The sequence below is a fragment of the Callithrix jacchus genome, chromosome 4 (assembly GCF_049354715.1).
Source record: "Callithrix jacchus isolate 240 chromosome 4, calJac240_pri, whole genome shotgun sequence".
In the NCBI taxonomy this organism is placed as follows: domain Eukaryota; kingdom Metazoa; phylum Chordata; class Mammalia; order Primates; family Cebidae; genus Callithrix; species Callithrix jacchus.
The window spans coordinates 3,787,404-3,803,062 of record NC_133505.1 but is presented as its reverse complement, the minus strand read 5'-3'; the positions used below and the strand labels follow the sequence as shown (position 1 = coordinate 3,803,062).

Genomic DNA, 15,659 nt, shown 5'->3' with positions numbered 1-15,659 from the left:
AGAATTTTCACAATCATCACAGTGAGACACTAACTCAGCAAATTGAATGTTGTGTAGAGAGGTATCTGATAGACAATAGAACCTTTCCACTTTCCTGATAGTCCTCTGCCCTTCCCAAATTCTGTAAACATGCTTACCCTGGTGATATAGTCAGAACAATGTAAAGACCTCTAGACAGGAAACGCAGACATCTGGTCATCAAGATAGGAGATACATTCACTTTGAGCCAATGTTCTGGCCGCCACAAGCCTTCCTTTTACACTCTATATAATCTTGTCTACTACATTATCTCTTCACATTTTTTCCCCCATAAACATCAACAACAACGAAATCACACTCTTCTGAATTCCTGCCTCTCCCCGGTTAGGAGGAAAAAGAAAAACCAGAAAAATCTCGATGTTCGCAGTAACGAACCTCGCATCTCCGGGGAAATTTCCTTAAATTCTCCAGTCACAATTAAAAAAGAAAGAAAGTAGAAACAAAGAAAGAAAAAGTTTTAATGGAGGACTTTTTTCCGTAAAGAAAAGCATGGTAATCTTGATAATTTACTGAACGAAAAGGCCAATCAACTCGATAGTACCGAAGCGGAAACAGAAGAATTGGATTCTCCTTTAATGAAGGAAGCTCACGAAGCACGTAGGTTTCCGTAGTGTAGTGGTTAACACGTTCGCTTTACACACGAAAGGTCCTCGGCGTGAAACCGAGCGGAAACAATGCCCATTCTTTCAGGGTGAATCTGTTTTTCAGGATTCCCTTGGCTGACCTTGTTAGTGGACGTCTTTACAAGGGCACCGTTGCACGATCTCTCGCGCGCTTTCAGCTTTCAAAAAGAGAGTAGGTTTCTGTGAGGTATTGCCCTCGGCCTGCGGTCAGCAGTGTCATAAATAGGAGGACGTGCCTGCCTTTGAAGGGGGTGAGATTGCGGGCGGAGGGGTCTCTGCTCTCTTCCCGACGCGAACTGCCGCCTGCTGGCTTTATTCAAAGAGGCTCTTGGGGGTTTCTGCAAGTGAAAGTCTCCGCTTCTAGACCACTTAGGTGAACTTTACCAGTCACCAGCAATTTATTTATTGTCAGACAATATTTTCAAACATCACATGACTTTTGGGGAAGAAGAGAAGAGAGAATGGACAGAGAATATATATAAGACTGCAGGGAAATCTTAATGAGGACAGAGGATACTGCGTCGCCCGCTTCTCCACGATCCTTTCCCTTGCTGGGCTCATCTCCCGATCGCCACAAGACCTCAGGAGTTAGGGTATAAAAGTGGATAAAATAGGCCGGGCGCGGTGGCTCAAGCCTGTAATCCCAGCACTTTGGGAGGCCGAGGCAGGTGGATCACGAGGTCGAGAGATCGAGACCATCCTGGTCAACATGGTGAAACCCCGTCTCTACTAAAAATACGAAAAATTAGCTGGGCATGGTCGTGTGTGCCTGTAATCCCAGCTACTCGGGAGGTTGAGGCAGGAGAATTGCCTGAACCCAGGAGGTGGAGGTTGCGGTGAGCCGAGATCGCGCCATTGCACTCCAGCCTGGGTAACAAGAGCAAAACTCCGTCTCAAAAAAAAAAAAAAAAAGGTGGATAAAATCCCTCTATTCATGAAAAGAAAAAAGAAAACACGTGTGTAACTTTGTCTATGTATTCAAAATCTCTGGAACGATATACAAGACGTTAAAAACAATGGTAATGCTTTTGGGAAACACTGAGTGGGTTTAACCGCCCCTGGAATGGTGAGTGGAACCATATTTCTAGAATTCTCCAATACCAAGGTCTTGCAAGCGACCTTTGATGTGAGGTTACTCAGAAAGAGAGTAGGTTTCTGTGAGGTATTGCCCTCGGCCTGCGGTCAGCAGTGTCATAAATAGGAGGTGCCTCCCTTTAAAGGGGGTGAGATTGCGGGCGGATTTGGGGATCTGAGGGAACACGTAGGAAGACTCCCAAATTGAGGCTCTGGACAAAAGAAACCTGGGACGATCTCTATTGCGGGCCCATTGAGAATCAGACTCGGGAATATCCTTCAGGCACCAATTTGTTTGTTGTGTTAGTGAGCGGCTCTTATGAAGCAAAGACTAGTCAGTATTTCACCGAATCTGGTTCACTGTCTGCACGTACTGACCAGACATTCTGAAAACAGCAAGTATTTCTGCCAATTCCTGGGCCATTAGCCAGTTTGACGTGTTACGCGTCCTCTTTCAAAGTCTGCGAGTACAGCTTAAAACAATGTTCTTTTTTTGATTTGCGTTGAGAGGAAATTTCTCATTCTAAGACTCTAAAGCAACTAAGAAATTGTTCTTCCCTGTAAGACAAACAAGATTGAAAGTGCTGAATTGAACGCTCGTGGAGAAGGGGTGGGGTTGGGGATGAGAGGAATAACAAAGGAACAGCAAAGCAGGTGGCCGGTTAGCTCAGTTGGTTAGAGCGTGGTGCTAATAACGCCAAGGTCGCGGGTTCGATCCCCGTACGGGCCAGTTGTTGTTTTTCCGTCTCCTGAGGAATTTGGTTTTTAGTAAAGAGCCGAAGATATTTAACAATGCTCTAAGATGGTCCAAATTCGCCGACTTCGTTTCGTAACTAACCTAGAAGCTTTGTTTCTGACTCATCTGGAATTCTACATTTCCCCCGGCTAATGGTGTTACTATCTCCTCCAGGAGTAAGCGCTGGAAACGGAAGGCTTTTCAGAGCAGACACCCCCGTGATTGGAAACCTGCTTAATAAAAGGGGTAGGGGGGAGAAGTGGAAGAATAACTGGACTTTTTTTTTTTTTTGCATTTTTTAAAAAATAAAGCTTATTTGATTTCAAATTGTCCTTCCAAATTAGTCCTGAAACCGACCTTCTTTCTCAAATTGCTGAGACACAAGATAAAGAGAAGAACTTCTTGGAAGGTTGTAAATGTGTCTCTGAAAACCCTCTCGAATTTAACTGACAGACAACATTGCCGTGTGAGGAATCTATCACTTTAAACAAGGAACACAGACGTTTTGTTTTGTTCACAGAAACCGATTGTGTGTGTGTGTGTGTGGGGGGGGGCTCCTGTGTGTGTCACAAAGGGCAGGGAGTTTTCTTTGTGTCCGTTTGGAAGTCTGTCCTGTACATATTTCTCATTGGTGAAGGGCAGTGGAGGGACCGGGGACCTGCGCACTCTCCTGGGACACTCCAGAGGGACCTTTGCCCCTCCGCTGCTTTCCCTGGGACCTTTGCCCCTCCGCTGCTTTCCCTGGGACCTTTGCCCCTCCGCTGCTTTCCCTGAGTAGCTGTCCTCCTGTTGCTGGGATCTTCCTCTAAGTACGTTTACTTCCGTTTTCTGTAAACAACAACGTCTCCCCTATGACTCTGGTAAAATCTTTCCTTAAGGTGTCGTCAAAAACGCTAGACGTTACCCTGGCAAAAAACGATTTTTGAGAAAACGATTAGCTCTATACCGAAAAGGAGTAAAGCATCTCAGGTCTCTGACTCAAAGTTCTCACCTGTAAAATAGAGATTATGGGTCTCATCTCTCAGCGTGGTTGTGAGCCTCCCAGGTGAGGTAACAATAGTAAACACTTGTCACAAAACCCGGCACAAGGTCACCTGGCACACTGTGTGCCTGGCACCTGGCACACGGTCTTGTTTAACAATCTCACTTGTTTTCCATTAATAAAATAGAGGCCCGGGGCCCGGGCGCCAAGCTCCTAAACCACTTGAGTGAAAATATAGGGGTGAGACGACTCACTCCGAACATTTGGAAGTCAATGTTCTCCCCTAAGACTCTGGTGTAAAAGGTGTTGAACATAGGCATGTGGCAGGTAAGCGTCTTCGTGACTTAATCCTCCAAGAGGAAAAGTAGAATGCACCCATCTCTCTAACTATGGGACATGGAAAAGGAACCTAAGGGGAAGAAATAGGCCACTTATGACTTCAGGAAATAAGATGATAGCTGTGGGTTCCATGGTGTAATGGTTAGCACTCTGGACTCTAAATCCAGTAATGTGAGTTCAAATCTTGGTAGAACCTTGACTTCTTGTCCTCTGCATTGGAATCGCCATCGTGTCTTCGACCACCTATCCTGGTGCTCTTACAAATCACTCGATCAGACTTTATTCCTGATATTCGCAGGTCACATCTCTTGAGCAGCAGATCTTTAGCTGTCAGCCAAAGAATAACTTTTGTTGTTTTTCTGCGCACAATTTGTTCTTTGGAGAAAAAAGAGAAACCTCAAAAGGAAATGCACGGGGGAAATCACGCGAGCCCTAGTGGAACTGGAAATAAAGTCCCCAGAAAAGATCTGCAAACGAGTGAGGAGAGGGTAGGCAGGAGGAGGCTGGTGAGAAGAGAGAAAGGAAACGGACAGAGAAAAGTCGGGATGGAAATTGAGAAAAGGATTCACCTACTTACCGGGTCTGGGAGAGCTGACAGTCGCAGAAGCCAAGAGAAAACTGTCCTCAGACGAGAACACAAAGGGATAGAAGCTCAACTCTGGGGGCTGAGCCAGTAGAACAGGTGACGGGGAGGATAGAACGCGCGATGGCCCATAGTCAGTAGAGATAGATGCTGCTTCGAGTTTGCACCAGCAAGTTTGACTTGGACAGAAAAGAGGGAGAAATGAGCTGAAAACACTCCCTGTCCCAGAGGACCCGAGTTTACTCTACACCCCCTCCCCCGCCCCCCACGTCCTGCAGCGTTTCCTAGTGAGGGTTCCCTGAGCGCAGTGCTGGGCGCGCGGCAACTCGACTTTCTTGGCATTTCCACGTCTGGGCTCGGACCCGCTCCTGATGAAGGGGTTTCAGAGCTCGGACCCTCAGATTGGAGACGTTCAGTCACCCGGAAATTGCCGCGGCGGTTTGGTTTTGGAGAGGCGGGGACGAAAGAGCAAAGCGGCAGGAGGGGCGAGAAAGCAGGGAATGTGAACAGGAAAACGCGCTTCCGAAAAGGAAGGTCCAAGGAGCCAGCGCTGGCGACAGGGTGGCTGGGCCGGCGACCACGAGATCCCGGAGGCCACAGCGAAACGTTGCCCCGAGTGTGTGTCCCCTATCGCGCTGGCTCCTTCTGTGTTCCCCTGCAAATCATTCTCACTTTTTACGTAGCATCTTACTGTGACGGAACAAGACACAGAGTTGTGTGTCTCCGTTGCGTATTTTACACTTTTATGAAGGAACTAAATGCTATCTCCAGAGCTTCTATAAACAACACACAGTTGTGTCCCGGTTGCATATTTTAGATGATTTTATGAAGGAACCTTTACATTTCTCTTACTTCCGACTAATAATATTTCATTTTCTTTTTTCTTTTCTTTTTTTGCGGTGGACTTTTGCTCTTGTTGTCCAAGCTGGAGTGCAGTGGGGCGATCTTGGCTCACTGCAACCTCCGCGTCTCAGGTTCAAGCGATTCTGCTGCCTCAGTCTCCCGATAAGCTGGGATCCAACACGCGCAGCTAATTTTTCTGTATTTTTAGTAGAAACAGGGTTTCACCATGTTAGCCAGGCCGGTCTCGAATTCCCTACCTCAAGTGATCCGTCTGCTTTGGCCTCTCAAAAGTGCTGGGATTACAGGCGTGAGCCACCGCACCCGGCCTCCATTTTCAACAAAATGGAACGTGCATATGCCATGGAAAGTTAGTGTTTTCATTTTTTATACTTACTGAGACTCGTAGAAAAATTCTTTGACTTTTGTTAAATATGAATACAAATACAAATAGGAATATCCACAAAGTTACATATTTTACATGGGCCCAAATCTGCTCGCCATCACTTTTATTTATTGCTACCGTTTATTAAATTTAGATAAACGTAATGGAAATGTGTTGAAGATTCCACTTTAAATAATTCACCTTAAATGATCATAAAACACCTTTTGGAATCCCGGACTTACTCAAAACCACAATCTACTGATCTTTTTGCTGTTAATTCCACCGAACTTTTCTTACTCCAGTTTTAAGAAGTATTTATCCTTGGACACATAAATTGATGGAGAAAAAAATATCAACACTCAGGTCACTAAAAGATGCATTTCCAGGCTGGTCCGAAGGTAGCGAGTTATCTCAATTGACTGTTCACAGTCAGTTACAGATCGAACTCCTTGTTCTACTCTTTCCCCCCCTTCTCACTACTGCACTTGACTAGAAAAAAAAATGCATTTCCAATGCAACTCTACTTTTTATATATGCCAAATTATTTATCGAACTTGTTGATTTCGTTTTTTTTTTATTGTGCCACCATGGGATGTAAAAGTAATTCAAACCAGAAGAAAAACAATGAAACTCTTAGGGATTTATGGTCAATGGAAATAACAAAAATTTAGAGGTTTCACTTTATGTAAGTATTTTCCGTTGCTGTGTGGCATGCTAGGGTCTCTAAGCATACAAATATATAATATTGGGATAAAATTCCTTGGCGGAAACAGAACGGAAATAGGTTTACAACAGAAAAATGATCCCCCCCAAACTGTCAGCTGCTTAGCCTTCAATAAGGGCTGTAAGGACCAACTTGAGGTCTGAGAATGAGCAGTGAACTAAGGCAGGTGAAGTGAGGCAGAGAGAAGAGTTACAAGACTGCTGTGGGTAGACAACGAGAAGAAGGGGAGTATGGAGCTTGGAGAGAAGAAAAAATCCCCGTAGCTAGAAAGCCAGTATGGATAAGAGAAACGATGACACTCCAGACTCGACATACGGGAGCTGGGTAGGATCGTTAAGCTGTAAAAGGTTCTCCACAAGAAGGTGGAAAGAGCTTGTTTTGTGTTAGAATTTTTTAAGGAGACTGCAGTTTGAAGGACATTACAATACATATCAACATATCACCAGAATCAAACTGCAAGGTTTTGTCAAAAGTACGCCTTAAATGAGTATCCCCCAAAACAGAGCACCATCCAAATGACGAGGTGGCCGAGTGGCTAAGGCGATGGACTGCTAATCCATTGTGCTCTGCACGCGTGGGTTCGAATCCCACCTTCGTCGGTCTTTTTAAGGAAAACGAGGGGTTTTCGGTTTCTGTCGCAGGTCTGAGTTGTTCTGAGAAGGGTTACCAGATTAGATCACCTACATCTTTCCTCCTTTTGCTTCCTCTCATTTCTCTCGACCATCTGTCTGTTTTATGTCCTCCTTAGGTACCACAGAGTTCTTGCAGATCTGAGTGGAATTACTCTCCCTTCTTGGATTACAGTTTACTACATCCAGCACGTGGGCTGCGGGCATTGCCTGCACCCGAAGGGCTCTTAGCCAAGCTGTCCCCATGGCGCAATGATCCCTTGCCCTCCTCACGTAGTGCCTCATGTTGCAAAGCCAAAGAACCAAAGGCTTTGGTCAGGCACTGATCACCCTCTCCTTCTCCGAACCAGTTTGTGTGTTTCCGTCCTTTCTATTTACGTAGGAACAAGTAATTTGTACCTTTGCTTGCTGTCAAAGTAAAGTGCTTTGGAATCTCCTGTCTTCAACTTGCTTCAAAACACTGGTTGGTATTGCGGAGTAATAGAGAAAACAACATTGACAAAATATTGTTAATTGTTTAAGCTGATTGATGGGAAGTTGAGTGTTCGTTGTACTATTCTTTTTCCTTCTTCAAATTTCTATTAAAATGTTTTTGAATTATTGTTATTAGCGATTGAGACAGAGTCTTACTCTGCCGACAAGGCTGGAGTGCAATGGCATGATTTCGGCTCACTGCAGCCTCCACCTCCCGGGTTCAAGCGATTCTTCTGCCTCAGCTTCCTGAGTAGCTGTGACTGCAGGCCCCTGCCACTACACCCGGCTCATTTTTGCATTTTTAGTAGAGATGAGGGTCTCACCATGTTTGCCAGACTGGTCTCAAACTCCTGACCTCAGGTGATCCACCCGACTCTGGCCTCCCACAGTGCTGGGATTACAGGCGTGACCATTATGCCTGGTCTTTTTAAACTTTTTAACTGGAAATAATTTCAAACTTATGGAAAAAATTTAGAAATAAGAATATTATATAATAAATATACTAATAAAGTCTACCCACATACCTTTTAACAGTATTCACCTATAAACCTTCATTCTCTCTCTATATATATGTTTATATCTGTGTATGTTTGTGTGTCTTCCAGAATATTTAAGTGTAAGTTATATATATTATGTTCTTTTGCCATTAAATATTTACGTGGGTATTTCCTAAAGGAATATTTTCTTGTGCTAGAGCCACAATATAGTTACCAATCCAGTATATTTAACATTGATATAATTTTTTAATGAATTTTCTCACCTGTATTCCATTTTGTTTCAATTGATCCTTTAGTATTTACCCCTTAGTTCGGGAATCAGTCTAGAATTGGGTGTTTTTCATATCCCTTTAGATTCCTTTAACCTGGAACATTTTCTTTTTTTTTTTCTTTTTTTTTTTTTTTGAGACGGAGTTTCGCTCTTGTTACCCAGGCTGGAGTGCAATGGCGCGATCTCGGCTCACCGCAACCTCCGCCTCCTGGGTTCAGGCAATTCTCCTGCCTCAGCCTCCCGAGCAGCTGGGATTACAGGCACGCACCACCGTGCCCAGCTAATTTTTTTTTTGTAATTTTAGTAGAGACGGGGTTTCACAATGTTGACCAAGATGGTCTCGATCTGTTGACCTCGTGATCCACCCGCCTCGGCCTCCCAAAGTGCTGGGATTACAGGCTTGAGCCACCGCGCCTGGCCCTAACCTGGAACATTTTCACAACCTTTCTTTGTATTTTATGACATAGACTTTTTTTTTCTTTTCTGAGACAGAGTCTTGCTCTGTTACCCAGGCTGGAGTGCAATGGCACAATCTCAGTTCACTGCAACCTCCACCTCCTGGTTTCAAGTGATTCTCCTGCTTTGGCCTCCTGAGTAGCTGGGATTACAGGCTACTCAGCTAATTTTGTATTTTTAGTAGAGACGGGGTTTCACCATGTTGGTCAGGCTGGTCTCGAACTCCTGACTTCGCCATCTGCTCACCTCAGCCTCCCAAAGTGCTGGGATTACAGGCACGAGCCACCATGCCAGGCTAACATTGACTTGAAGAACATGGCACTGCTCATGTTTTTAAAACATAGAACATTTCTTATTTGGGCTTTGTGTGATTCCCACCCCCCATAACTGGGTTCACGTTATGCATCCCACAGAGAATAGCATGCAAGTGATGTGTGGTTCTCAGGAGTATTAAATCTGGAAACATGCCATGTCCGTTGTCCCTCATTACGAGGTTAATTCCAATCACACAGTCCGGTGGCTATATGTGTTTACTTTCCCCTTGCAACTTATAAACAAGCTGTGGGAGATGCCTAACATCAAAATTTTCCTCCAGAGTTAGCATCTATTGATAATTCCTACCTGAACCATATTTACTATGATGGTTGCAAGATGATTATTTTTTTTCAACTCCAGAATGTTCTGCACATTTACCAATTTTTACTTTGCCATTCTGTTGTGATCAAGAATCCCCCTTTAACATCTGTTTCTATAGTTATTATCAGCACGGACTCATAAAATCTTACTTTTCAGTGCTTTACAATTCCATTGTTGGTTTTAATAACTTTGGTAGTCTGTATAACCCAGATTTTGTCAGAGGGAGCCCCTTCAAGCTGACTGCTCTGTTCTTGTGACATTCTTCCATTATATTTCTTAAAACTTTCTTAATTTCTGGCATAACAACTTGTTCTAGGCTCGACTGCATTTACCCTGTCCCAGTCCTGAAGTCTCCTGTTTCTCAGAGGTGATCTTTTAGTGAGGACTAACACTGGAGACCAATATCCAGGGCCTATGTGTACTTGCTGCTTCTAAGGCAGCTTTGCTTCTGGAACCTTTTATCAACAGTATCTAGGAAATACATGTGTGTACTCACACGTACATAACACATAAATAGACACACATATATGTACATGTGCACGTATACAGGGGTATGCACATACATATGCATATTTTAATAATTATGAGTACCCAGCAATATTTACAATTCTTTTTTTTTTTTTTTTTTTGAGACAGAGTTTCGCTCTTGTCACCCAGGCTGGAGTGCAATGGTGCGATCTCAGCTCACCGCAACCTCCGCCTCCTGGGTTCAGGCAGTTCTCCTGCCTCAGCCTCCTGAGTAGCTGGGATTACAGGCACGTGCCACCACGCCCAGATAATTTTTTGTATCTTTTAGTGGAGACGGGGTTTCACCATGTTGACCAGGATGGTCTTGATCTCTTGACCTCGTGATCCACCCTCCTCGGCCTCCCAAAGTGCTGGGATTACAGGCGTGAGCCACTGCACCCGGCCTTTTTTTTTTTTTTTGACTGTCTCTCTCTGTCACTGGAGTGGAGTGGTGGGAACTTGGCTCACTGTAACCTCCGCCTCCTAGGTTCAAGCAGTTCTCCTGCCTCAGCCTCAAGAGTAGCTGGGATTACAAGTGTCTGCCACCACGCCCGGCATTTTGTGTGTGTGTGTATTTTTAGTAGAGACGGGGTTTCACCATGTTGGCCAGGCTGGTCTCAAACTCCTGATCTCAGGTGATCCACCCGCCTCAACCTCCCAAAGTGCTGGGATTACAGGCGTGAGCCACCGAGTCTGGCCGCTTCCTGATTTATCCTTCTACGTGTCTGCCTTCTGATTTCCCCTTTTTTCTTGCACCTCAGAAAGTAATATAGTGCTGTAAATACTCCTTTGCGTTTTGCTTTTTCTTCACGTAACAACGTTTTCGGCCGGGGGAGGTGGCTCACGCCTGTAATCCCAGCACTTTGGACGGCTGTCGCGGGCGGATCACGAGGTCAGTAGTTCGAGACCAGCCTGGCCAGCATGGCGAAACCCCGTCTCTACTAAAAATACCTGAGCATGGTGGTGCCCGCCTGTAGTCCCAGCTACCCGGGTGGCTGAGGCAGGAGAGTTGCTTTTACCCAGGAGGCGAAGGTTACAGTGAGCTGAGATGGCGCCACTGCACTCCAGCCTGGGCAACAGAGTGAGACTCCGTCTCAAAACTAAACAAACAAGATCAACGTCTTCCAGAAATTGCTCCGTATCAGTTAATAGATGTCGTCTCTATTCATTCTGCTTCACAGCATTCCAGTGTAAATACACTCGTAGGTATAAACGAATTTCCTCTGATCGGACATCTGTTCAAAACGCTGTTGGGGGTCAGTGGGTAAAAATAAATTGAAGATTGTCGGCCTAGGGGGTCTCCAGATAAGAATGTCTTCAGAGCGGCGAGATTGAAGGAACAAAGCATATTCCCTTCATCATCTTATTTCTGTTTGTCCAATTCATTTTTCGTGCGTCAGTTCTCATTCATGAGGGTGCTCATTGTTTGGAAGAATTTATATGAATTTTTTAGTCATATGTAATGACTCACTAAAGAGGGCTTTAAATTTTTTCCTCAGGACCGGGCGCGGGGGTTTATTTCTGTAATCCTAGCATTCTTAGGGAGCAAGGCGGGCGGATAGCTTGAGTCCGCGAGTTCGAGACCAACGTAGCAAAGCCCTGTCTCTACCGAAAGCAAAAATTAGCCGGGCGCGGCAGCGCACTTCTGTGGTCTAAAAATATCCGCATTTCCTCAACAACAAAAATGGCAAATATCTTACTAAGACTCCCCTCCCCGATTTTGACTATGGAATCCTTAACATAAACTTAAAACATTACATAAACTTAAAAAAAAAAAAAATTCGATTTCTGCCCCTACCATTTCAGGTTTAACTTACTTACTTTTGTTTTTTCGTGTAAAGTCCACATAAGTCTAGTTTATGTATGTGGGGGTAAAAATGGTGTCTTCATGATTAACATATACTGCTTTAGAGAAGAATTCACAAAACATTCTCATTAACTTTATCGAAAGTTTACAAATCACATGTGGAAGTGTATAAAGGCGTGACAGTGAGCAGGAGAGTCTAACCTAAGTAAAAATGCAAAACAGCTGGCCCTTTGTAACCATGGGTTCTGCACACATGGATTCAATCTGCCACGGATCTAAAATACTGGAAGAAACCCTGCGTCTACACTGAGCACGTACAGAAATTTTCTTGTCATTATTCCCTAAACATTGCAACATAACAACTACTTACATAGCATTTACATCATGTAAGACAGCGGTCCCCAACCATTTTGGCACTAGAAACCGGTTTAGTAGAAGACAATTTTTCCACGGATGGGACCGGTAGCCTGGGGGTTGGGGACCCCTGATATAAGGTATGAGAAATAATCTAGAAATGGTTTAAAGTATACCGTAAGATACACATATGTTATATGCAAATAGCCGGTCATTTTGTTTTATTATTTATTTATTTTGAGACGGAGTTTCGCTCTTGTTACCCAGGTTGGAGTGCAATGGTGCAATCTCGGCTCACTTCAACCTCCGCCTCCTGGGTTCAGGCAATTCTCCTGCCTCAGCCTCCTGAGTAGCTGGGATTACAGGCACGTGCCACTGTGCCCAGCTAATTTTTTGTATTTTTAGTAGAGACAGGGTTTCACCATGTTGACCAGGACGGTCTCGATCTCTTGACCTGGTGATCCACCCGCCTCGGCCTCCCAAGGTGCTGGGATTGTAGGAGTGAGCCACTGCACCCGGCCTTAGTCGGTCATTTTATATCAGGAAATTGAGCATTGGTAGATTTTGCTATCCACAGGAGGTCCTGAAACCAACTTTTCATGGATAGTTATTAGGCAGAAGTAAAAAATGCTTTTCCTTTGTGTGTACAACTATTAGAAAAGCATAACATACCAAAGATAGGTGTGTATTCTGTTCACTGGAAGACAGAACTTGAATCTGTTGGAAATTAATGTTAAATTTGTCATTTCTCTTTGAAATGAGTGATAAGGGAAGGTATTGCAAGAACAGATGAGAAAAGAAAATGATTAATGCCAACTTAAAGGAGAAAGTTTCCTTTTTGGCCGGGCACGGTGGCTCTCGCCGGTAATTCCAGGATTTTGGGAGGCTGAGGTGAGGGATCCCCTGAGGTCGAGAGTTCAAGACCAGACTAAAAAAACATGGAGAAACCCCGTGTGTACTAAAAATACAAAATTAGCCTGGTGTGGTGACTCATGCCTGTAATCCCAGCTACTCAGGAGGCTGAGGCAGGATAATCGCTTGAACCCGGGAGGTGGAGGTTGCGGTGAGCCGAGATCGCGCCATTGCACTCCAGCCTGGGCAACAAGAGCAAGACTCCATCTCAAAAAACAAAAACAAAAAATAACAACAAGAAAAGAAAAGTTTTCTATTGATGTATTAATTCCAAAAGAAAAATAGAAAATCAATGGAGCTCCAGAAAAGTAGGAAATATTTCTCGTTTAAGGGCAATGTTAATCCGGTCAATATTCAGGAAAACACGTCCATTCACACCACTGATCTAGACTTCACAGGCAAAGAAAGATCTGAGTGTGGCCAGGAGCTCTCTCGGTCTCTTCTGTGGCTGCAACTGCTCCATGAAGACCACATGCTCCTCTGTTGTCTTTCTTTGTGGCTTCCTTTCATGCATCGTTGTGAGTGGTTAGGCAAGTTCAGTACTAACCGTGAGAGTCTGATAGTGGAGCAGAGATTGTATCTTGCGGTCCTTGGATGATGAGTAAAGAGAGTCGGGCTGTTTCTGGGACAATGGTGGGGAAATCAATACATACAGCACACATGCTCACACACAAACCCACAGATAGGTAGACATATAGACACACATACACAGGCACCAAACAATTTGTAGCCATCCTTTAACCAGCCCTTTAATTTTATTAAATTCCAGCATTCTCTCTTTTAGAGAACCCAGTCATATCTTGCATGGAAGTTTCACTTGAAATAAACACAACAACATTCAAGGGGAGTTATTCCGTTTCTTTATGCTAGAGCATCAGCCAATAAGAAGACTTGTAACCTAATTGCTGAACATGGAATCTTTGGGGATTGAACCTGGGGTGCCCTCCCTAAGGGAGCAGGCTGTAAGTCTTGCTATATTCTTATGTTGTGTTGATGCGGGATAAGAAGCCTCTCTCAAACATTTTAGACCTGCACTATTTGTGTACTCATTATCTACAGTGACTATTGAGCACATGAAATGTGGCTAGACTTAGCCTGGGGAACATGTTGAAACTCCTTTACAAAAACCTTTACATGTTGAAAACCTTTACAGCATGGTGGAGCATGCCTGTAATCCCAGCTGCTTGGGAGGCAGAGGTGGAAGGATCACCTGAGTGAGGGAGGTCTAGGCTGCAGTGAGCCGAGATCACACCACTGCACTCCAGCCTGGGTGATAGAGTGAAACCCTGTCTCTAACGAAAAAAAAAAAAAGAAAGAAAGAAATGTGGCAATCTGGCTAGACTTAATTGAGATGTGATATAAATGTGAAATACATAACAGATTTTGCACACTTGATGTGAAAAGAAAATCTCAATGATAATTTTTTTCAAATTAATTAAATATTATAATTTTTTGGTATTTTAAAGAATACATATCTCTCATTTTTATTTTTTATTTATTTTTATTTATTTATTTAGAGATGGAGTCTCGCTCTGTCACCCAGGTTGGAGTGCAATGGCGCCACCTAGGCTCACTGCAACCTCCGCTTCCCTGGTTCAAGCGATTCTCCTGCCTGTCTCCTGAGTAGCTGGGATTACAGGCACGTGCCACCATGCCCAGCCAATTTTTGTATTTTTAGTAGAGACGGGGTTTCACCATGTTGGCCAGGCTTATCTTGAACTCCTGACCCTGTGATTCACCTGCCTCGGCCTCCCAAAGTGCTGGGATTACAGGAGTCAGCCACCATGCCCAGCCCCATTTTTTGGTTTTATTCTTTAATGTGGCTTCTAGACTATTTAAAATTATACACGTGGCTCACCTTTGTGGCTGGTGTTATATTGTGTGGGACTGTGGCTGGCGTAGGCAGCCCGCATCTTGTGTACCATCAACTTTTATCATGACCTCTTTTCAGTGTCCACTCACTAATATATCACTGATTTTACCTTTGTAAACTCATTTCTGATATTCTTCAGACTAACTAGCAAAGCATCTGCTATTGATCCAGAAAAGAGAGCTGAAGCAATTGGACCATTCCTAGATTATGAATTCTCGACTAAGGAAAATGACTGCCTTCCAGGTGTAGACTGAAAATAACCCATATTTATATCACACTTTCTACACTGGCGAATGCTAGAGACATCATAGATGTCCGGGGTCCAGAAGAAGGACCGTGGAATGTACCATCAGCTGAGAGGTACTGTCTCCTCCCTTTTGTACAGGGACTAGTCAAAGGGCTTCACATGCTTAATTTTCCCATGAGCTATTTTCTGTGATCGCCATAATTAGGCAAAACACACAGCGTGGCCAAGAAAGTTGCCTATGTGAGGCGAGCTGTGCGTCAGCCTTGACTTGGACTGTACTAGAATTTACCAGTGCCCTGCACTCCAGGACGGACCCGTGCTGAGGGCTGAGCAGCACAGTCTTTGGAGCCAAACTACCTGGAAACGATTCCTTTTAAAAATTTAATATTATTGGGCTGGGTGCGGTGGCTCAAGCCTGTAATCCCAGCACTTTGGGAGGCCGAGGAGGGTGGATCACGAGGTCAAGAGATCGAGACCATCCTGGTCAACATGGTGAAACCCCGTCTCTACTAAAAATACAAAAATTAGCTGGGCACGGTGGCGCATGCCTGTAATCCCAGCTACTCAGGAGGCTGAGGCGGGAGAATTGCCTGAACCCAGGAGGTGGAGGTTGCGGTGAGCCGAGATCGCACCATTGCACTCCAGCCTGGGTAACAAGAGTGAAACTCTGT

The 15,659-nt window shown here is 44.4% G+C and overlaps 2 protein-coding genes and 2 non-coding genes across 8 annotated transcripts in view; all 4 read left to right on the top strand.

Annotated features, from left to right (window-relative positions):
* The window catches only part of PRSS16 (serine protease 16), a 194,443-nt gene that overhangs the window by 36,926 nt on the left and 141,858 nt on the right, over window positions 1-15,659 (top strand). The gene's annotated exons all lie outside the window — the stretch shown is intronic.
* ZNF391 (zinc finger protein 391) overlaps window positions 1-15,659 on the top strand; it is an 83,426-nt gene that overhangs the window by 23,183 nt on the left and 44,584 nt on the right. The window lies entirely within an intron of this gene.
* On the top strand, window positions 2,393-2,466 carry TRNAI-AAU (transfer RNA isoleucine (anticodon AAU)). Its single transcript has one exon. It is a non-coding gene; the product is annotated as a tRNA-Ile (tRNA).
* On the top strand, window positions 6,843-6,924 carry TRNAS-GCU (transfer RNA serine (anticodon GCU)). Its single transcript has one exon. It is a non-coding gene; the product is annotated as a tRNA-Ser (tRNA).